The 23,700-nt window shown below is 47.6% G+C and overlaps 1 long non-coding RNA gene and 1 gene segment (V, D, J or C); both read left to right on the top strand.

Annotated features, from left to right (window-relative positions):
- Positions 1-23,700, top strand: part of LOC128584904 (probable non-functional immunoglobulin lambda variable 1-50) — a 685,263-nt gene that overhangs the window by 17,779 nt on the left and 643,784 nt on the right.
- On the top strand, positions 8,876-17,623 carry LOC128584950 (uncharacterized). 2 transcript variants are annotated; one of them, XR_008379769.1, is made up of 4 exons: positions 8,876-13,971; positions 14,072-14,209; positions 15,421-15,539; positions 17,234-17,623. It is a non-coding gene; the product is annotated as an uncharacterized LOC128584950 (long non-coding RNA). The 2 variants fall into 2 exon arrangements; XR_008379770.1 differs by having other exon boundaries at positions 17,348-17,623.

A 23,700-nucleotide genomic window follows, 5' to 3' on the forward strand; every position in this document is an offset into this window, starting at 1 on the left:
ACAATTTAGGTAATGAAATTGTATAGCAGATATATTGAAGTCATCAGTCATAAAATGCCTCCTTTGAGCTATTTCATATAGTCTTCAAACAAATATGAAAGGTGGAAACCTCAGAACAAAAAGAAGTCATGAAAAAAACTAACAGAAATTAAAGAACCAAAAATACTTAAACAAATGAGACCCAACAAAACTAAAATTCAGGCACTAGGGAAGATACTTCACACAAGTGGAGAAGAAAGTACGAACACTGTTATCTCAGCCCAGTGCGGGGAGCTGTGGGTCTTCTCAGGGCTGAGCCATGCCTGAAACAACCTCAAATGTTCCAATTTTATGGACTCTGGGCCTGAGCTCACTGGCCTGAGTTAGAGGGGACAGCAGGTGCTTCCTGTCAAGGGAAGAGTGCCTGACAGAGGAGCTGCCTCCAGGGCCAAGGACACAGAATCAGATGGCATTGGTGTTGGCGAAGAGCTCATATTTGCATAATGCACAACCCAACACGCACACCCTGCTCCTGGGGGTGGGGCAGGGGCAGGGGTGGGGCAGTGAGGAGGAAACAAAAGAACCATTTCAGAGTCCAGCAGAAACTGTGGGCTCCAGGGTCTTTGGAAAGCCCACACTGTGGCCTGGATGCCTCTCCTCCTTTTCCTCCCCCTCTCCTTCAGCACACTCTGCCCAGGTACATAAAGATTTCAGGGAAAAGCTTTTGAAAGCATCCCCTGCCTTCCTCATTCTTATCAGGTGTCTGATTTTGGTTTCAGGGTTCTCTTTCCAGGCTATGCTGAGTCAGGTCTCTTCTACCATGTCTCCTGGAGAGACAACCGCTCTCACTTGTGGCTTCAGCACTGGAGCAGTCACAATGGTCACTATCCTTAGTGGATCCAGCACAAATTTAGCCAATACCTAGGGACATTAATTTATAGTTTAAACAGAAATCAATGCTGAATGCCAGCCAAGTACACATTTTCCCTCCTTGGGGGAAAAGCTGCCCTGACTCTCTTGAGGTTCCAGCCCACAGACTAGGCTGATGACTACTACAGGCTGCACCACAGGGATGCTCAGCCCATGGAGAGATCGAGGGGGAAAGAAGTCGTAAACCTGCCCCTGACTGAGCCTGGATCAGTCAAATATGATCATGTGAGGTCAGAAGCACATAGCCAGACATCTAAACTCTCAGGGCAGCCTCCATGTCGACTACCTTTAGGAAGAAAGGTGAATGGAAGGGTATGAATTTATTCCCATCCTCATTTGAGTTTTACAGTGGAGGATATCTGTGGATGATTTGGGAAGTAGTGGACCACAAAAAGCAGAATTTAATCATTCTGTGTTCCAAAAGTACCAACAAAAGCTGGATGAGGTTTAAAGACCTAAAGTCAAACACATTTCCTTCATAAACAAGCATTGAAACTATAAAAATGCTTGGAGAGAGTGCAGGAGAAACACTTGAAAACATTGGCCTGGGAGAATACTTTATGAGGAGGACGCCCTGGGCAATTGAAGCAACATCAAAAATACATTACTGGGGTCTGATCAAATTAAAAAAATTCTGCACTTCCAAGAATACACTAAGTAAAGCAAATAGACAGCTCTCAGAATGAGAGGATTTTTGCAAGTTATATTTCTGACAAAGGTCTAATAACCAGAATCCATAGAGAATTGAAACTTATTAATAAGAAAAAACAAGTGATCCCATTTCATTGTGGGCAAGAGACATGAACAGAAGCTTCTCTGAAGAAGATAGGTGCATGGTCTACAGACACATGAAAAAATGCTCATCATCTTTAATCATCAAAGAAATGCAAACCAAATCCACTGTGAGATAGCATCTAACTCCGGTAAGAGTAACCCACATCACAAAAATCCCAAAACTACAGATGTTGGCGTGGATGTGGAGAGAAGGGAACACTTCTGTACTGATGGGAATGCAAGCTAGTACGTTCCTTTTGGAAGGAAGTTTGGAGAATACTAAGGAATCTAATTGTAGACCTGCCATTTGATCCTGCAATTCTTCTAAGTGTAAATCCAAAGGACCAAAAATCATTTGGCAACAAAGATATTTGCACCAGATTGTTCATTGAAGCTCAATTCATAATTACCAAGTCATGGAAGAAGCCCAAGTGCCCATCAACCCATGAATAAATTAATAAATTGCAGTATATGTATACCATGGAATACTATGCAGCATTAAAAAAAATGGAGACTTTACCTCTTTTATGTTTACAGGGATGGAGCTGGAAAATATTCTTTTTAATAAAGTATCTCAGGAATGGAAAAAAAAATCCAATGTACTCTGTACTACTATGAAACCAATTTATAATCACTCACCCTTTAATATGAAAGATGAACCACAACTACAGCCAAGGATGAAGGAGAGAAGGGGAGGGGGAGGGGAAGGAAGGAGGGTGGCCCAATAGAGAGAGGGTTAGTAGGGGGACCACACTTATGAAGCATATTACAAGTACAATTTGGATCTATCAGGTGTAGAACACAAATGTCTTAACGCTGTAATTGGGTAAATGAGGTGAAGGTTATTTTAAATAGGATGTAAACTCTCCAATTTGTATAATCAACACATTGAATCCCATAATGGCATAAATGTATTCATGACCTATATACAAATGACTTAATAAAAAAAGAAATATTTTTCTATATACATAAGTTTTACAAGAAATCAGTTATTTGGGTTGTGTGCCTGATAGAGAGGGCTTTAAAGGTGCAAATAAGCAGCATAAATGGGAATGTAATGATATTTTTAAAAGATGATAATAAAGCTATGTCAACTCTAAAAAAAAAGAAAGAAGCAAGCATTTAGGATTATGTCCTTTTTTTTCCAAATAAGAATAAAGGAAAGAAACACTTGCTGGTATGTTATTTTCTTAGGTTCCATTTTAATACAACACAGTTATATGACATTTTAGAAACATTTTAAAATATACAATTAAAAACATAAATTTCTTTCTAATATTTAAATAAATCCCTCTAAGAAGATATGCTGAAGGGAAAACCTCCATTCCTGCTTAACATAAAATCATTTAAAAAGTAATGTCACTGGTCAGGCGTGGTGGCTCATGCTATAATCTGGGAGGCCAAGGCAGGTGGTTTGCCCTGAGCTCACAGGTTCAAGACCAGCCTGAGCCATGTCTCCATCAAAAAAAAAAAAAAAATCCAGGCGTTGTGGCAGGCACCTGTAATCCCAGATACTTGGGAGGCTAAGGCAAGAGAATCACTTAAGCCCAAGAGTTGGAGGTTGCTGTGAGCTGTGACACCAAAGCACTCTACTGAGGGTCACACAAGTGAGACTCAGTTTCAATAAAATAACAATAATAATACCAAGTCACTGAAATTAGTTAAGATGAGGGTGCTCTGACATGGTAGGCCTGGTGTCCTCAATACAAGGTCATGAGAAGACAGGGGGACGTAGAAAGAATCCCAGGTGATGATGGAGGCAGAAAACAGATTTACAGAGCTACAAGATGAGGGACAGGAAAGACTGGGGGCAAACCAGGAGCAGGCAGCCCTGGAAGGGCCCCCGGGAGTTTTCAGAAGGAACACAGTGCTGACCACCATCGGGAACCGTGAGACAACAGGCTTCTGTGAGTGTAGAGCCCCAGGGTGTGCTGCATTGTGACAGCGTTCCTGGAGAACAAGTACCTCAATCAATACAGCAATATTTCTGAATCCGATGGTACTTCTTTCACCCTGACTCTCATATTTCCACAAGTACGTGATATATGCAGTCCTATTTCTAAACTTTATGACTGTAATTAAAATAATGAATACAATGAATTCCCCTGCCTTCAAAATACAGAAATATACAAATACTGCTTGATATTATTAAGATTATACGTACTAAAGAAACATTTTGGCTTTTACATTGTTTACTTTATTTCACTTGTTCACTGCTATCAAGATGTAAAGATGGGAAGATCGTGCTTTTTATTATCAAGCCCTCTGTCAGCTCTGCGGATTGCTGAGCTCAGAGACACCCGTCATGTTCCATGGGGAGCCACACATGTATGACGCACCACGTGGGGCACAGGAGGGCAGTTTGGGAGGCTCACTGGCAGGAGGCGGAACATACTGAGGCCAGAGAAACAATCCTTCACCAAACCCACCAGCATCTTCCTGCCTGTATCGGACCAGAGACTCTCAGATGTTCCTGTGCACAGGGGTCAGCGGGGATCCTGTCACATGTGGACTCTGCCTCAGGGGTCTGGAGTGGGGCCTGGGAAGGCCCCTCCTCAAAACATCCACATGTGTTCTTTAACATCACTGAATATGTAAGAATGGCGGAAAGTAAGAAGGAAAGAGATAGTCACAATTGAAACCAAAGAGAAACCTCTCACACAGAGAACCGAGGGATTTTGACCAGCTATGGATCCCCAGGTCCACTCAAGGAGAGCTGAGGAGCTGGAACAGGCTCCACTTTCTTTGAGAAACAAAACAGACATGGAAAGAAAAACACTCCAAACATTGCCTTGATTTTATGCCAGCTCTGACTCCTGCCCAGTCTCTCCCCTGGCCTCTCCTCCAGTCCCTTCTGCCGTGGGGACCATCCTCACTCTCTCCCCTCCCCTCTCTGACTCAAGACTGCCCTTGTCAGTCCTGAGGGCTCTGTCCCGTTCGTTGCACTTGCCTTCTCTCTTGTTATGTCCTCAAGCTAAGTACTAAAATACTTATGTAGAAATTTTTAATGTAACTTTTTAAAATACTTCCTTGAGTGTTTTCACTCACATCCTCTATTTTGTAAACTTCTCTAATCTCACACTTCAGAAAAAGCCCCTGGGTGAGCTAAATCTCTTTTCTCATGACCTTCTCTTTCTGGAAGGATCTTCCCTGGGTCTCTCCTCCCTCCCCAGTGACCCCAGTGGGTCTCCAGCCCGCTCCTTTATCCCCCAGACACTCCTCACTCTGATCCCTGTGTGTGACCTCCTGAGGGATCCAGTGGGGACAGAGAAACAGGCTTCCAGAGCAGCCTGGGAAGTGGGCTCATGCCCTGTCCTGTTCTTAGCTAATGGGCATCTTTTTTTTTTTTTTTATAATTTTTATTTAAAAAAAAAATTTTATTGTGTATGTTTGAGGTTCAGAACCTGATGTTAGGGGATACATACAGATAGTATAATGGCTATTATCACAAAGCAGACTAGCATATTTATTATGGCCTGGTGCAGGAGGTGCCTCCCAAAGGAGGTCAAAGCAGGAGGATCACTTGAGGCCAGAAGTTTGAGACCAGCCTGGATGACATAGTGAAACCCTATATCTACAAAAGTGAAGAAAATCAGGCAGATGTGGTGACTTCTATCTATATTCCCAGATACTCAGGAGGCTGATGCAAGAGGATCATTGAGCCCAGGAATTTGATGTTCTATTTAGATATGATTGTGTCTCTAACGGGCATCTTATTTCATGTACAGTTTGTGTATGAGACACACCTTCCCCTTAATATGGGGTGAGTTGTGTGTCCTGTTCCCACTGAGGAGGCAAAAATAGAAAATGAAGAACTGAGATGAGGTAGGAGCTGCCCTGTGGAGGGGCCTTGCTTGGCCCTTGGGCGGGGAGTAGGCAGTGGTCAAGGCCCTGGAGGTCAGGAGCCTTTCTCAGGACTCCTTGGGATCTGGTCACAGACATGCTGGACCTGGAAGTGGGCAGCAGGGGACGCTGTGGGCCTGACACTGAAGGCTCTGTGGGGCTCAGCTGGGGACCCTGACTCCTGGCCTTGGGCTCTGCTAAGGGCTCACTGGTGCCAGCAGCTATGTTCACTCTTGATCCCTAGGGGAACCTCTACAAAAGCCCAGCCCATCCCCAATCCCAGAAATGACACCCAGCCAGTGAGGCTGCACACAGACCCAGGGAGGGTTGGGCTGGGCAGGGGAAGAGCAGCACATTTGCATGCAGGGCCCCTCTCTGTGCCCTGGGGCTGGAGGGGCGATAAGAGAGACCTGCAGTGTGTCTGCCTCAGCAGAGCTCTGGGGTGTCTGCACCACAGCCTGGACCCCACTTCTCCTCCTCAGACTCCTCCTTTACTGCACAGGTCAGGACGGTCCTCAACACCCTGAACCCCCAATTTTTGAACTCATGCCCGGAATATTCTTCCCTCCTGTCCTTCCTCCAGGTTATAATTGGTGTCTTTGTTTCCAGGGTCCCTCTTTCAGCCCATGCTGAATCAGCCACCCTCTGCCTCCCTGGGAGCCTTGGTCAAGCTCACCTGCACCCTGAGCAGTGTGCACAGAGGCTACACCTTTGCATGACTCCAGCAGCAGCCAGGAGAGGCCCCTCGGTACTTGATTATGTTAACAGTGCTGGAAACCATGCCAAGAGGGACGGGATCCCTGACTGCTTTTCAGGCTCTGGCTCTGGGGCTGACCGCTACTTAACCATCTCCAACCTCCAGTCTGAGTACAAAGCTGATTATTTCTGTCAGTCCTCTGACAGCAGTGGTATTGCTCACAGTGACACAGGCAGATGAGAAAGTGGGACAAAAACTTCAACCTGCTCAAGGTCTTGTTCTATGATAATTTTCAAATTTTAAAATACATACCATATAAACTAACTCTTCTTGGAAGCACGTTTGATTTAAAATCTTTCAACTCTCTATCTTCCCTTCAGTAGTTCTGAATTCTCAGGAAAACTGAAAGCAAAAACAAACCCCTCTGCTGACCCTGAAATGTTGCCTGTTTATCTAAATGTGCTAACACCAGTGTCTACTGGGCTGGCCTTGTTTTCTTCAAAGGTGGAAAATGAGTCTCTTCTGAGTCACATGTTCATCAGGACCCAGGGACCATTGCAGCAGGTGGACAGTCCTAAAGCATGGACTGTGCCCTTCCAGTTGTCACAGCAGAGACCTCCCCTTCCCTCCCAGTCACCTGTGCTCAGGGCTGCCTGAGGCTCCTAATCTCCCTACATTGTGGTGATGAGACAATGAGAAGTCATTTCCTGTCTGAGGACATAGGTCAGGGAGGAATTCCAGGCACAGAGGTGGCCTGGCTCACTCATGAGTACTCACAGCTTTAGCTGTCACATCAGGACAGAGGGGTAGCTATGGGGACAATGATGGCTGTGAGGGCAGCAATGTCCTTGTGGGAGGTGAGAGGGGAAGGGGAGGTTCCTCCTCTGCTGGGAAATGCTGAGCCTGCTCCAGGGGAGTGGGGGACGCAGGTCCCATGAATGTGAGTTTCCTGCAGCCGATTTCACTCAGAGACATGGGGACCCCATGCGTGGGTTTCCTGAGCCCAAAGGCACTGCTTTGGTCCTTTCAACAGTCTAGGCTTTGAGGTGGAAGGTGTGTCCAAGGGACACAGGGAAGCAGAACCTTCTCTGTCTGTGCATGGCTGGGGCAGTGGAGCCTGGCACAGACTCTGCAGCTGTGTCCTCTCAGTGTGATTTCCCAGCACCTGCGTCCTCCCAGGTCCTGCCTGCCAGACTCCCCCCTCCACCTGCCCCCAGATCCTCAACAAATGCATGCGGCTGGGAGGGGGCAGGCGGTGGGTGGGACACATTTGCATCCATAAACCCTCCCCTGTGATCCTGGTGGAGGTATAAGAGAGGCCTAGGATCCCGGTCCTGCTCAGGAGGACCGTGTCCACCATGGCCTGGGCCCCTCTCCTCCTCCTTCTACTCTGCTACTTCCCAGGCAGGGATGGGCCTCCACGTCCTGGAGCAGCCCCCTGGCCCAGTCAGTGCCCTCTGTCTCATGTCTCTACGCAGCTCCCCTTTTCTCCCTGGTTTCTCAACCATGAACATCCGTGTTTACAGGTTCCCTCTCCCAGCCTGTGCTGACTCAGCCACCCTGAGCCACTCTCTGCCACTCTTGGAGCATCAGCCAGACTCACCTGCACCCTGAGCAGCGGCTTTGTTGTTGGTGGCTATCACATGTCCTGGTACCAGCAGAAGCCAGGGAGCCCTCCCCGGTATCTCCTGAAATTCAAGTCTGACTCAGATAAGCATCAGGGCTCTGGGGTTTCCAGCTGCTTCTCTGGATCCAAAGATGCCTCGGCCAATGCAGGGATCCTGTACATCTCCGGGCTACAGGCAGAGGACGAGGCTGACTATTACTGCGGCACATTACACACCAACAGTGGCAAGTACACAGTGCTCCAGACCCAGGGGGAAGTGACAGAAAACCTCCCCTGTGTTCTCCCTGCCTGGTGCAGACACTGATGCCCTCCCTGCCTGGGGCTGAATCAAGCTAAGGGTTAGTTTTCTAGGAATTGCACTTGTGGAATTGTGAAGTTTTCTTGTTATTGTTATTGCCATAAAATGTCAATTTTATCTACTGTTATTATCTTCACACATTTATTATGTCTACATGTTGAGTAAATCATTTTTTTTTTTTTTTGAGACAGAGTCTCACTCCGTTGCCCTGGGTAGACAGAGCTATTTATAAATAGCCCAATAAGTGGTATTATAGCATTATAGCTCACAGCAAATTCAAACTCTTGGGGCTCAAGTGATTCTCTCAAACTCCTGAGCTCCAGCAATCCACCCTCCTCCACCTCCCATAGAGCTAGGATTACCATTGTGAGCCGCTATGCCTGGCCAGTAAATCAGTTTTCAGAGCACAGATTCCCTCCAGGGTGGTTATGGTTGAGTAAGGACATGGTTGAGCCCACACACGCTGTCTCAGTTCTCTTTCATTTGTTATAAAAAAAAATACCAATAATTGGGCTATTTATAATGAGTAAATGTTTATTCAGTTCAGAGTTCAGAGTCTGGAAAGTCCCAGGGCGTGATGCTGGCATCTGTTAAGGGCCTTCCTGTTACATTGTCCCATGGTTAACAGGTGAGCAAGAGTGGAGGAGAGAGAGAATCTGGTTGAACTTGATCCTTTCATCAGAATCCTACTTCTGCAACAACCACCTGAGTTCAACATGATGGCACTGATCCATTCATGAAGACAGAGCCCTGGTGACATCATTACTTTAAAGGCCACAGCTCTGGATACTATTACAGTGATAATTCAGTTTCAACGTGACTTTTGGAGGGGACATTCACATCCTGCCATATGTGCAGCCCAAAGTGTGACTCTGGCTCTAATACCTGGGTGGGCTGAGTGACCATGGCCAGTCACCAGATCCTGAAACCCAGGCCAAGATCCATTCACCAGCTCCAGGATGGAGGTCACCTTTCCTTGCTCCTGATCATTCCACCCTGTGCTGGGAGCTATTCCTTCCTCCTAAGGCTCAGAATAAATAGGTCTCAGTGCCTCAAGGGGTGCTGGGAACACGGAATTTTTTGCACAGTGAGATGTGAGTGTGTCTGTGACCCCCCCCCCCCAGTGTGCACAGGACACCAGTATCGGTCTTCTTCCCCCACCGAGTTAGGTCCTGTAATAACAACCTCTCCATCTCAAGGTCATCTGTTTCTCTTGCCAAGACTTCAAAGTGGTGGGAGACACTCAAGGATTAAAGACACTAAAATAAAAAAAGATCCACTCTCAAGAATGCATGATGGGGGATCAGAGTTACATAGGAGAGCTGAATCCCCATCCTGGTGTGTCTGGAAGTAACTCTGGAGACACCTTCCCTGGCCTGGCATCCCCTCAAAATCCTGCTCTCTGCACAGGAGGGGGGTTGGAATCAGCTCAGCAGGAACAACTTCCTCTCCTCTGTCATCCCCTAGTCCAGGATGGGGGCTCCAGGATACTGGCTTCAAATGACAGTGATTGTGAGCAGCACGATCTCTGAGTGACTCGAAGGTCTGTTTCATGGTGTCATAGCCTGGGCTAATCTGGATTGACCTCTGCTCCTCCCTCAGTGACCTCATCCCATTGACCCAGTGTCAGCTGTGCCTCTCCCCTGGGCAGCTGCTGACTCTCTCCTCTTCACATCTCCTCTTATTCCCTCTCACCTGCCCAGTGTAATAAAAGACAGACCTTCAAAGGATGCTTATCCTGGAATGTAACCCCAGGTCCACCTGACAGCCTGGCCCAGCCCTCCTGTGCTCCTTGTGAGGTGCACGAGAGGTGGAAGAGCCACGAGCCTTGCCGATCCTGTTCTTGGACATGTCCCCAATGAAGCCTGATTGGTGCTGACACCACGGGACAGTGTGATGTTTGAATTTGTGGGAAATGCCTGATGAGGACAATGGGCCTCCTGAATGTGCATGTTTGGAAGCCTGGACCAGCGGAGGTGGCATCTGCGTGGGAGGCATACCCTTGTGTTGGTGGACATCTTGCTTGGCTGGGGTTGTCACTGAGCAGGAAGTCATGGACTTAGGTTAAGTATCACAGTTGCCCTAGACCCATAAGGATGCTGAGAACTTTGGGTAGAGATCAGCTGTCATCTCTTTGATCCAACTCACTATTGTGGAAGTTCTTTTGTGCCCCCAGCAAAGCACTATCCTCATAGATGGAGCGGCCTTCTTATTTGAAGGCTGTTATCAGGCAATGTCCTGATCAGGCGATCGCTGTGGGTTTGTTGAGCTTTATATGGTCGGAAAAGGGACTTCTCTGGAAACTGAGTGCAACCCCTTCAGGCTGTCATCATTTTGAAACACTTACTTGTCACCGAGTCATATAATTGTTGTGGGAAGGAAATCGTCATGGCCCTGACAAGACTACAGCCATTTTTGGAGACAGCTGGTGAGAAAATTCAGGCCAGAAACCAAATTGTATGATAATAAACCCCTCCCTACCCCTGGAATGTTTCAAGTCTGCTGTCCCTGGGAAACAACAGAACAGTAACTTTTACTCTGGCTCGGTTGGCATCCAATGAAGGGAGTAAATCCTAGTGCCTTCTTTAAGCTGAACATCTTTTATGGGAGATGACTTTTAGACTTCTCTCTAGCTTGGTCACCCCCTACCAGACATGTGCTAATTTGAGATATTCTTTAAAAATATCCCGTCCCCACAACTAAAAGCAGACTTTCAAAAGGAGTGTTTGGTTGCCTCTGTGAGGAAAGGTCTTTGGTGACATGAGTGTTTGCTCATGGCCCCCAGGCCTTCTTTCTCTTCCAAACCTCAAGCCTCTGGAACCCCCCGTATCTTCTCAGTATTCCCTATGGGGTGAAATAAAGCAGAGACTAATACCTAAGCAGGTCATATAGAAAGGTAGGGTCCAGAGACTTTCTAATGTTGCCAAATGCTTTGTGCTCATTGATCCCTGGCCTTGTACAAAAGAATGGAATAGATTCCCCTGGAGGAAAAGCCTCATTGCTTAGGGTTTAGAGGAAGGACTTCATACAATTAGAAAGGGGGCCTGGCTAGAGAAGAATTCCTCCAAATCCACTATTCAATGAAATTACTTTCTGTTTTTATTTTTGTTTTGAGACAGAGTACTCTGTCGCCACAGTAGAGTGGTATCATCATAGCTCATTGCAACTTCAAATTCCTGGGCTCGAGCAATCCTGACACCTCAACCTGCCATGTATAGCTGGGACCACAGGTGTGCATCACCCTGCTCAGTTAATATTTTCTATTTTTAGTAGAGATGGGATCTCACTCTTATTCAGATTGGTCTCAAATTCCTGACCTCAAGCGACCCTCCTTCCTCAGGCGTCTCAGAGTGCCAGGATTACAGGCATGAGCCCCCGCATCTTGGCGTATTTTCTCTTTCTTCTGCGTGTGTGGGTTATAGATAGTGTTACTATTTCTTATTCCCATACAAGGGGGTATAAGAGCATTTTGTGACTTCATTTCACGGAAAGGCTGTTTACTTTTGCACCTTCACCACAGGCAGGCATGAATGGTTGGGAAACTCTGGGACACTTTTCTTGGTGGAGAATTGGTTACCCAAAGCCTGCAGTATAGGGAGAGGATAGCTAGATGCCCAGTGGGGAAGCTAATAGTTATTAAAATGACCCTTGGACAAGTGGTTCATACATTAGTTTTATTTTTTCAAGACTGTGCATTGGCAAATTTAGGGTTAGGGAAAACAACTCAAAGCTTTGATCTTGTGAGAGTCTATTTAGCTGCAGTGCACTAACTGTTGAGTATAAACCAAACTAAATCAAATGACTCAACTCAACCCAACCAGTTAACTAATCAACCACCCAGATGAAAACCATGAGGAGAAGGAATGAGCAGTGGGGGAGGAGAGAAGTAGCTTTTGTGATTCTTTTACATGAGTAAAAAGTTCTTTTTTTTTTTTTTTTTTGTCACCCTCAGTAGAGTACCGTCACCTCACAGCTCACAGCAGCCCACCATTGAAACACAGACTCCAGAGAATAATCTTTAATGTGTTGGCACCTTCATTATGTGTTTTGGGGGAAATGAATTAGATTTATGCCCTTTTTTAAATGTTAGCAGTATTGTCAGGTGGCATTAATGTGGCACCCCATGCATACGGTGCTTTTGGCTGACAAACTGAGAGCAAGGTGCAGCCAGCGGGACCCCTGTGAGTGATGGGCTGATTCGGTAAGGCCTGGGTGTGAGCAGCAGGTGGGGCAGGTCAAAGGTGGCACACAGGCGACCTTAGTCCCAGACACTCTTACGCAGCTGGACGCTCCCCTGCCTGGAAGCCTGGGGTGCTCAATAAATAAAACCAGGGTAGAGTCAGAGCACCAGTTAAAGTCTCCAAATGGGGTGACCTCAGGGGAAATGATGGCAGATCCAGAGCAAAGTTTCATCTGAGGCCAGCACGCAGGTTCAGGCTCCTCTTTTGTTTGCTGATTTGTGCCTCGCCAGGCATTTCCTGCCACCCCAGACATTCTTCTGGTGCTTTCTCTGCTACCTTTAGTTGATGAATGTGTAGGGAAAATGAAATCTCTTCTCGTTTGCAGATTGCAGGCCGTATCTTGGAGTAAGTTTCCGTGTGTTTGGTGGTCTTTGCCCTCCGAGAGCAGTGCAGGCCTGTTGGTGTCCCTCCGGCACCCCCTGCTCGCTGCTGCTGGGAGAGGCCAGGCTCTCCCAGGAGAGGCCAAGTGCTTCGTCTTCGTTTGGGCTGCACGGACAGGCTGATGGTTTCTGCTGAAACCAGCACCGCCGCTCTACTTGCGTCTCTACAGGGCTTTAAGTCGCCAAGAGCAGTTACTTCTCGCCTCCATAAGCAGGAGGGCTTCTCTCCTTCACACCTGGGACTCTGGTCGGGGTACCGGGACCGCGCGTCTGGACAGCTCCCCGGGCTCTGCACCAGCCCCGGTTGTGAGATGGCTACTTTCTGGTTTTGGCATACCGCATATGGGCAGGAACCAGTCTGGGCCGTGGGAATAAATGGCCGGGGGAGATGTGGCTGGGTCCCCCTTTCCTCTCAGCTCTCACACTAGGAGCCCCGCTGGACATCTTACCAGCGACACACAGGGGCCCACGAGAATCCTTAGTCCAGTCCACCCGGGAGCTGCGGGAGACATTATTTCAGAAGTTTACATTTCACCCCTGTAGCAAAAGCGTGGACTCTGAAATCTACTGACATGGCGAAGAACAGTCCTTAATCCAGATGAGCTGCAGTCATGTAGCATTTTTTCCCAAATCTAAACCTCTGACCCAGACCCCAACCACACAAGTTGAGCGCTGGGGCTCCGTGGGGGGAGGAGGCGCGCCGAGAAAACTGCAGGTCACTGAGCCCAGGTCTGAAGCTAAACGTGCTGGGACCCAAACTCTGGGTTCTTCTTTGTTCTATTGCAATGCACAGAAGGGAACACTTGCCTCAGGATAGAAATGTAAAGCTGAGAAAAGCCCTAGGCGCCCGTGTCACTCGGAGGCTGGTCCTGCAGTCAGTGGCCCGTCTCTCCCACAGCCACCTGCTGTCCGGCCCAACTTGCGGCCTATTTTCGGACCGACTCGCACATCCTCCATCGCTCTGGGCACACAGGCCTTATTCTCGCGGCTTTTGCAGTTTTGCACTCCCTATTTCTGCGTGGTTTCTTTCTTGATTTACTGAACTCGCTTGCAAAGTCAAAGGCTCTTTTATCACCCGATGTCTTCTGCAGCACCCTCTCCCTCTCCATTTCCTTGTCACTTGTTCTCACAACTTTCTCTCTCCCTCCCCCATTTGCAATTCTTGGAGAATTTGGCAGAAGTCACTCGTGCCGCAGGGTGAGGTAAGGCCACGTCCCCAGCCTAGAACAGTGAACAGTGAAATGCACATGTGTCCATGCCTGGGAGAGACAGCTGGTCATCTTCCCTTCTGTGTCTCTGAAGGCCATTGGAGAGTTCATTTTGGTGGACAAGGGTGTGAAGATCAAAAAGAATGGTAACATCTACAGCCTGAACGAAGGCTACGCCAAGGACTTTGACCCTGCTGTCACTGAGTATGTCAAGAGGAAAAAGTTCCCCCCAGTAAGTGAGGGGTCTGGGGTGGGGCTGAGGCAGTGTCCAGACATCTGGCATCAGGGGCAGCTCTGGAGGGAGGGGGTGTCCTCTGAGGGGAGAAGGGACCTTGGACCTCATTTGGGCTTCTTGATTTATGTGGAAACCCATTGATTCATGATTCACCTTTGAGGTGAAAGAAAAGAGGGATGGAAGTCCATTGGATTTTCATCTGCACCAAGCCTGTGATTAAGTTCTCATCTCTGCACTGGGGACTGAAACTTTTGCGCTGACATGTCAAAATGGGACTGTCTGTGTCAGCTCTTGCAACTTTCTCCTGGCAGAAGAAAATCTGAATGATAAACTCACCCAGATGAATGAGTGTATAGCAAGGAGGCATTTTTATCTTCACAGGTCCCTGGTCCCAGATGGTTCAAAGTCTGGTTCTCCCACCCCAGCACCAGCCATGCAGTATCTGTCCATCTTGGCCTAGCGTCCAAGACGGCTTTTATCAGTCACCTCAGGAATGAGAATGTCCATCTTAGTATCTGCCTAAGGAGGGTACAAATTAGTGACTCTAAAGAGGAGAAATGGCTGATTATAGAGCTGGCTCTGCATGGGAATAGCTGATGTCATACCCTTTATTTTTTTTTTTAATTGTTTGGGATTCATTGAGGGTATAAAAAATTAGGTTACACTGATTAAATTTTTGAGATAAAGTCCTGTCCTACCCTTTCTTAAAACCCACAGGCACCTACTGTTTTCCTGTTGTTCTCATGATGTTGGAAGCCCTGAGAGCTGGCCCCAGGCTCTTCCTCCAGCTGAATCAGCTCCTTTAACTTTCCCTCCCCCACCCTGCCTACACCCTCACTAGTCCTGCAGGCTCCTCTGCCAGGTCTGGTGACAATAGCACTCCCCTCTCCTTGTTGCTAAGCCTAGACTTGAGCAGTGTCCGCTCCCTAGGTTGGCAGAAATCCTTCTTGACCTTTACAGTGCTACTAAATGGCACAATTCTTGTGAGGCCTGCCCCGACCCCAGAGCTAGAGTCAACCACACTCTCCTTGAGGCTTCTGTGGGTGATGTAACCTCTGGTGAGCTGTCTCCATTGTTCTACTTAGTGCATCACACGTCAGAAGGTGCCCAGTGAATGGCTGTGGAATCAAACACACACAGGGGACACAAAGGGAACTCACTTTCTTTATTTTCTACAACCCTGGTCATTGCTGTTCTTAACCTTGCAGGATAACTCAGCTCCCTATGGTGCCCAGTACGTGGGCTCCATGGTTCCGATGTTCAACGCACTCTGGTCTATGGTGGGATCTTTCTGTACCCCGCTAACAAGAAGAGCCTCAGTGGAAAGGTAAGCACATGCCCTGGAGAGTGACTTACAAGCAGTAGATTGCATTTCCAGCCTGAGGGATTTAATTTAGGAAGATAGAAAGGTTATGGTGGTTGTTATGCTTTAGTAAGTTGCTAAGGATGTCGGTGGTGTACTCTTTTCTAGATTAAAGGTAAAGCCACCCGATACTAAATAAACATAAAAAAGGTCTCCTGAGAGTCCTTTCAGTGCTATGGGAAAGAGAATTAATGCTCAGGAGGGGGACTAAGCATCCAGAGAGTTTCCAGTGCGTATGCGGTTTGGCTTGGGCAAGGTGAATTCCATTCATAAAGGGAAATGAAACAGCCCAGGCTCATTTCCAAGGCAGTGAATCCAATACGTATCCCAAATAGGAGTCTTTTTTGGTTGCTTTCAAAAAGCATAAAATAGAAATGACTAATGAGCTGACATTTGCTACTTGGGAAATGCAACCATTTAGGGAAGGAACAAATCTTTGGGTAAACCTATAGCTTTCAGGTGAGCTGTTACCACTGACCACATAGCCCCAGGGCTCACAGCGTCCCCAGGGTGGGCTGTGCTGTCTCACACTGTGTAAGAAGCACCTGCTTTCCTCCCGCCATGATGGCAGTGTGCCCCCTCCATACAGTGTCTAGTTTATTTTCACCTTTGTTTTTTTTTTAAACATGAGAGAAGCAAATTCCTCATTGCCATACAATCATTCGTCTGGTTGACTTTATTATTTGGATGTTCTTCTGCCAAGAAAAAGTGGCAAGAGCTGACACAGACAGTCCCATACTCTCCTTAAGATATTTAGACATCTATATATTTGGATGTAGTGAGAGCTGTTTGCTGTGAATGGGGTGCAGTCTGCTAAGGCACGCTTATCTACTTAGAATGCCGTTTCTGCCGCAGCACCTCACATGCCCCAGACTATCAGATTAGCCTGCCTTACCGTACTTTTCTCAATGCCTCCAAAAACTGTTCCTGAACACACATATTAAGGATCCTCCTTTATTCCCCCCCAGATTTTCCAGTCTGGCCATGACACCTACATGAAAATAGAGTTAGGAAACACCTGCAATGTCGCTCAGTAGGCAGGCTGCATGAAAATGCATAACGGTAAAAAGTTAATATTTAATATAACTGCCAAGATGTACAACATACAAAATTCCAGCCCTCGGGCCTTAGGGGAGTTTTAAAGGGAATGCATACAGGGTTGCAAACAATATTATACTGTTGGGAGGAGCCAGTCTGCTCTCCAGATGACTGCAGCCAGACACTACCATGGATTTTTCTGATGCTTTTAGAATAGCCTAAGCTCCATCCAAAACACACACACACACACACACACACACACACACACACACACACACACACACACGCACAGTCACTCATTAAGTCCAGTGTCCATGCTATAAAGAGAAGGGACTCATCAGTTCTGCCAAAATGTCATTCTGTGTCCAGGTGGTCTGTCTCGAATTTGCATCAGGTAATCTACTGCAGGTTCTGGCCTGATAAATGGCTGGATTTAAACAAAGGGCTAACCGTTTCCTTTCAGAAGTAACCTGGGCTGGGAGGGAACTTTCACAACCTCATAGTAGGAAAGAGGGACTATGGGTTACTCCCACCAGCTCCGCACTACTTTGCTACAGAACAAGTCCCCTCTCTATGTAATACCTCCGGTATGAGGCGGCTGCTCTGGTCTTGTTTTCCAGCTGAGGCTGCTGTATGAGTGTAACCCCATGGCCTACATCATGGGGAAGGCGGGGGGCGTGGCTACCACTGGGAAGGAGGCGGTCCTAGACATCCTTCCCACTGACATCCACCAGAGGGCGCCATTCATCTTGGGGTCCCCGGAGAAGTGCAGGAGTTCCTGGAGGTTTACAAGCAGCACTCTGCCAAGTGAGGGGCTGACCTCGCCCACTCCGGAAGGAGTGTCTTCCACGTGGACCTTTGTCTCTCATTGTGCTCCCCTGTTCTGGCGGTGCGTCCGAAGTCCCTGGACAGCAGAAATAAAAAACGTGGCGGTGCCTGGTGCTACATAGCAAAATGCTGTCTCCATGATGTCACTGGTGGGCAAGATGTATGTTGAGCCGATGGAGGAGAAATAAACATGTTCTTCCTTTTAGGAAAAGGTCTTCATTTTTTTGTGTCAAATGATGACGGTGATGATAACAGCTCGCGTGTCTATAGGTAGCTTGTGTGATCCTCACAACAACTTTATGGATTAGATACTGTGAAGAACCCATTTTCTACATGATGAGACGGGGGACCAAGATGAGAAGCAATGGGCTCCAGGCCTCCAGCCAATGACTGGCAGAGCTGTGGGTTTTTTTTTTTGTTTTTTGTTTTTTGCAGTTTTTGGCTGGGGCTGGATTTGAACCCACCACCTCTCTCATATGGGGCCGGCGCCCTACTCCTTTAGCCACAGGAGCCGCCCCCACAGAGCTGTGGTTTGACTCGAGGCTATGTGAACCTGAGCTAATGTGTTGCTTCTCTCACCTGTTGTCCCATTCCAGTCTTGCTGGGCAGAGCTAACCCGCCCAGGCTGTCTGTGTTCCGCTAGAAAGGGGAGCACTAGTAGCTCAGCCATGGCCCCTGTGCATAACCATCTGAGTCACAAATGAAGGTTTACATTGGTACCCAATGGAGAGTTTCCTATAAAAGCACAACCCTGTATTGGATTCATAAAACCTAATAATTTTTGAGATCTAGTTGCCATAAGGGAAAGGATTCATCAAAAGAACAGGATTTAAGGAAATAACAATTTGTCACAATCAAGTGTGTTTCTCACTAAGCTCTCTATATAAACAGTTTCTCCCTCAGCTAATTCTGGTTCTTTGTGGACCAGAGTTCAAGATCATGGCAAGTTTTATATCAGACGTAGACATTGATAGAAAATGTGGCCTATTATGAGCTCTAGATTTTAAAATGTATCTAACCATGTATTTCCACTTGGGAACTGAAAACAGGTGTCTCTGTAAATCCTGCCTCTTTCCCTGCAAATGCTCCCCTTTCATTCTATGTTTTCCCAGAAGGAAACACTTTGATCTTGAGCACTGGATCTGCTTTTGTCCACCAATCAGACCCAAAGCCAGTATCTCCCCAACTCCACCTGTGGAAGGCCCTCTCTGGAAAGTCCTCTGACTCACAGCACACCCTTTGATTCTTAACCTTTCTGTTGCTCAATTGGCCTTGGACTCTGAAAGTGCTGAGGGAGACATGGCGGGGTCTGGGATCCTTTTCCTATCACTGAGATCACTGCAGGGAAATAACACCCACTCTGGTGCCATGATGAAACCGGGCAAAATAACAAAGACCCATTTCCTCTGCCTTTGTGTGTTCTGTGTGGTACCTTTGGTTCGAGCTGTTGGTTCATTTAACACAGCGCTTTCAACTACTGCTTGTCTGCATTCAGCTGACGCGTGAGTCAGCTGACGCGTGAGAGTCTCTCTTTCTCTGAGAGACACACGGACCCAGAGAACAGCAGCACTGTCAGCAGTTCTCCTCGGATGGTCCTTAGAATCTCAGTTGGACTTGACCTTGGAGTGTCTTGGCTGCCACCCTTGGACAGATGAAGGTGAGGGCATCACACCCACTGAGTGTCATAGGGACGTTGCAGGAATGCAGCAGGGCCTGACATTGTCACACTGCTCCTAAAAGGTGGGAGGCCCTTCCTACCTTGGATCAAATCACAGAGGAGAGCAGTGTGCTCTGGCCAAGCCAGGGTTGGCTGGTGGGATTTTGTTAGTTTTTCAGCACCAGTATGAGCTGGATTTGTGAAGCAGCCCCACACTCTCCTCCCCCACTTTCAGGTGTGTGTTTTGCTCTTAGGGGCTCCATACCCCTCATCTTCCAAGTTAAGAACTTGGAAGTCTGCAGTAGAGCTTCAAATCAAATTCTAAGTATTTTGTGGACTTTTTCTTTTTTTTTTTGAGACAGTGTCTCATTTTGTCACCCTTGGTAAAGTGCCATGGTGTCACAGCTCACAGCAACCTCAACCTCTTTGGACTCAAGTGACCCTCTTGCCTCAGCTTCATGAGTAGCTGGGACTACCGGTGCCCACCATGATGCCTGGCTAGTTTTTCTATTTTAGTAAAGACAGTTTTTGCTCTTGATCAGGCTGGTCTTGAACTCTGAGCTCAAGCAATCCACTGACCTCGGTCTCCCAGAGTGCTAGGATTACAGGCATGAGTCACTGCGCCCAGCCCAAATTCTAAGGATTTCAAAGCCAAGTAGCAGAGGAGTTTCTCCACAGTGTGTGTTGCTGCTGGGTGCCCTTCCAGTGTGACTTGAAGAGACCAGCAGCCCTGGCTCTGACCCATGTGCAAGGGAGGCAAAGCTCATGCCTGCATTTAAGCACCATCGGCATCCAAGTCTCCAGAATGATTGGGCCCTCGTCCTTACCTTCAGAATTGGGAATAATTTCAAGATGCCCATAGGGGGTTGAACGGTATCCCCTGAAAGGACATGTCCATATCCAGGTCCCTGGGGCCTATGAATGTGACCTGATTTGGAAAAAGAGTCTTTGTAGATATAACTGCTTTAGGGAGTAGAGATGAAATCATCCTAGATTACCTAGGTTAGGGTGGGTCCTAAATCCAATAACACGTCCTCATAAGACACACACAGAGCAGAAGGGGACATGAGGATAGAGGCAGAGACTGGAGTGATGTGGCTACAAGCCAAGGAAACCAAGGGGAGCCACCAGCAGCTGGAGGAGGCCAGGAAGGACTCTTTGCTAGAGCCTCTAGAGGGAGTGTGGCCCTACTGGTACCTTGATTTTGAACTTTTAGCCTCTGAAACTGTGTGAGAATACATTTTTCTTGTTTTAAGCCATCCAGTTTGCAGTATCTTATTGTGGCAGCCCCAGGAAACACTTGATAATCATGCACCTGAGGGATGTAATTCAGGTGTCACATGCAACAGAGCACAGAAGACATCTGTTCCTTCACACAGCTGTTCTCATCAAACAGTTGCTGCATAGGCATGGGCTGGTGATGAGATCTGAAGAATTAAACACAAGGGTCCCGCCCTTTCATTGAGACGCTACTTCTGGTTTCCCTTAAGAACTAAGGTGCTGCCACTGAGGTGCAGATATCCCTGTTGCTTGCACAGCTGGCTGGTGAGGGTGGAGATGGTGCTGAGTGGAGAATGGCACCCTCTGCCCTCAGGGAGTCCTGGAAAGCTGCCAAGAGTGCAGCTGGCACCAGTGCTGATCCATGGCACTGGGGTCAGGGCAGCCTGAGGCCAGGTCCCACCTCTACCACTGCCCAACTGTGGGTGTCTGGTAAAGTCCAGTCACACTGGTTTCTCTTCCTGGACCCACAGGAAGACAACCTTCCCAGCCTCTCTCGCATCAGGTGAGGGCCATGGGTTTTGGCCAGTGGGGTGTGGGTGGAAATGATGTCTACACCTTCTAGGCTGACTCCCAGTCCCAATCCTGCATCCTCTCTCCCCTCCATGCCATCTGTGAAGCTGTGCATTTCAATACAGGGTCACAATACAGCAGGAACCTAGAGGCTGAGCCACCAGCCTGGAATGGTCAAGAGAAGCAAAACTTCCCTGTACTTAGGGACTGGGATTTCAGACTCCTGTTACTGCAGCGTAACCTGGGCTGTCCTGACTAAGACAAACTGAGCATTTTAAAAATCTCTCTGAGCCTCTGTTTCTTCATTTGGAACTTTTTTTTTTTTTTTTGAGACAGAGTCTCACTTTATTGCCCTCAGGAGAGTGTCGTGGCGTCACAGCTCACAGCAACTTCCAACTCCTGGACTTAGGCGATTCTCTTGCCTCAGCCTACAGAGTAGCTGGGACTACAGGTGCCTGCCACAAAGCCTGGCTATTTTTTGCTGTAGTTTGGCCAGGGTTGGATTCGAATCCGCCACCCTCAGTATATGGGGCCGGCGCCCTACCCACTGAGCTATAGAAGCTGCCCCATTTGTGACATGTTAACTGTAATACCTATGGTTGTAGTCAAGGCCATTTTCACTGTAGTAATAGAAGCCCTCTAATTCCAGGTGAATCAGGAAGAGAATGTGTTGGAAAGCTTCAGGGGATCCCATGAAATCCAGTACCCACTGCTCGCCCAGCCCCGAGGGCTCATCTCCTTAGTTCCTGCATCATCCTATTCAAGGACATGTCTGTGTCTCATTACATCCATGGAAGAAAAAATATGATTGGCTCAGCTTGTGCCAAGTGTCTATCCTTGGTCCAATCAGCTGCAGCCAGAGATCAGGGTCGTATAAAACCAATGTGCCCTGGAGTTTTCCTGTTATGGGCAGGTGTGTTTTCTCTGGGATGGGGATCAGGAGGTCAACAGATGCCCAGGGACTTGTGCTATGCTGTGTGCAGGAATGCGGAGGCTCCATTTAAAAGTGTGTGTTGAGATTACATGAGAAGGTGGGGATGGAGGATCTTAGTGAAGTTTTGCTGACAAAGAACAGTCCCTCAGCTAATACTCTAGAGTCACCCTCGAGATCCTTGTCTTTAGGTAGAGGATCTTGCCCTGTGACCTGCTCTAAGACTTCCTTAATTCTGCACAGCATCTGTTTTGTCCTTATTATTTAGACCCCGACCTGTGAGGACATTTCTCTAAGCCAAGCAAGACCACCCATAGCTTTGTGATCACTGACCTATTAGGGTGCTGAAATAACCACAAGGCGGATGTTGTTCTCTTTCCCTCTGGGCTGTCACCACAGCCACCCTCTTGTGTGCCCTGAAGAACTCCGGCATTTGCTGAAAGGCCACCAGCTGCAATTTTAGATCATGTTGGTAATTTGAACTTCTAACATTTACAAATAGCTGCAAAGGAGTTACAACCGTCATGCCAGAGTCAGGCTGGGCTGGATTGTGGTAGAAATAGCTGTCTTCCCTCAGACCCTGTGTGGACACAGCAGGCTGCTTGTAGATGGCACTGACCAGCATCATCTTCTGCTTGTTCCTGACACCACAGAGTGCTGGGCACCCAGTGCCTCTCCTCAGTCTGTGCTGAGGCTCTAGTTTGTCTGTTTGTGTCACCTCAAGTCTGTTGTGAACATAGGAGCTTACAAAACTCCTTCTCATAGGAGCTTACAAAAATCTCTTCTCTCTTAGAAGAGATTTGGGAATGGCCAATACATACATGAAAAAGATGCTCAAAGTCACAAATCAGTAGAGAAATGCAACCCTAGGCCACAACTATTATATAAAAATGAATCAACATTGTAGAGCCATTGCAGCCCTCGGTCATTGCTGGTGCAGCCCCTGTGGAGACAGTGTAGAGGCTCCTCAGGAAATTAAACATATAAAGATGCACATCCTGAGAAGTTGATAAAATAACCCTGCTGCTCGGTGCTATGCTGGGAATATAATAGTTTCTTCTGGATTTCAATATCTACTGTGAATTCCTCCTGGAGATAAGAAACATCCTTTCCAGACTTATTTGAAAGAACCCTGGCTACAGAGATCCCAGGATTGCCATTATGCGACTGTGTGACCTGTGCCCCAGATAAGACGCCTGCCAGTGTGCCAGCTACACCCGGGAGACTCAGGCTCTGCAGTCTATAAATTGGAAGAATCCTTTTGAGCCCCAGGATGCCTGGGCACCCGCTGTTTCTGGGCTGCTGAGGCAGGAGACCTGTTCTGCCCATTCAGAGGCTTCCTGCCCCTGAACCTGTCAAAGACATCCAAAGTGGCAGCAAGAGAAGCCCACTGGCTGGAAATTCTGCCTTTCTACCAAGATGCTGAGATTACTTTAAAAGGACCGTGAACAAAAGGGACTCTACCTAATCAAATGTTATGATTTGATTGTTTGTATCCTCACATTAACCTGAAATAAAAAAATAAAAAATAAAAAGGACCGTAGAATTGCTTCTCAGAAATCCTAAAGGTGACCTCTGTTCTAAAGAAGCCAGGCTTTTCTGTTCAGAGACTGGGATGGCCACACACTCCTGCCCCTGTCCTCTGGAGGGGACCTGAGCCCCTCACTCCTGTTCTTCCTTTGTGTGGAAGATGTTTCCAGGAAGAGGCTTCATGAATGCAATTGAAAAGTTACCAGGCTTAGAGAGAGCAAGATGGCGGCCGAGTAACAGCTTCCTTGCATCTGGGCACCGTGAGTCTGGGGAGATAAGACTCCAGGCATTCCTGACTGGTGGGATCTGCCTGTAATCATCCCTTTGAGGATACAGGGTGTCAGCGAGAG

The sequence above is a fragment of the Nycticebus coucang genome, chromosome 4 (assembly GCF_027406575.1).
Source record: "Nycticebus coucang isolate mNycCou1 chromosome 4, mNycCou1.pri, whole genome shotgun sequence".
NCBI classification, from domain to species: domain Eukaryota; kingdom Metazoa; phylum Chordata; class Mammalia; order Primates; family Lorisidae; genus Nycticebus; species Nycticebus coucang.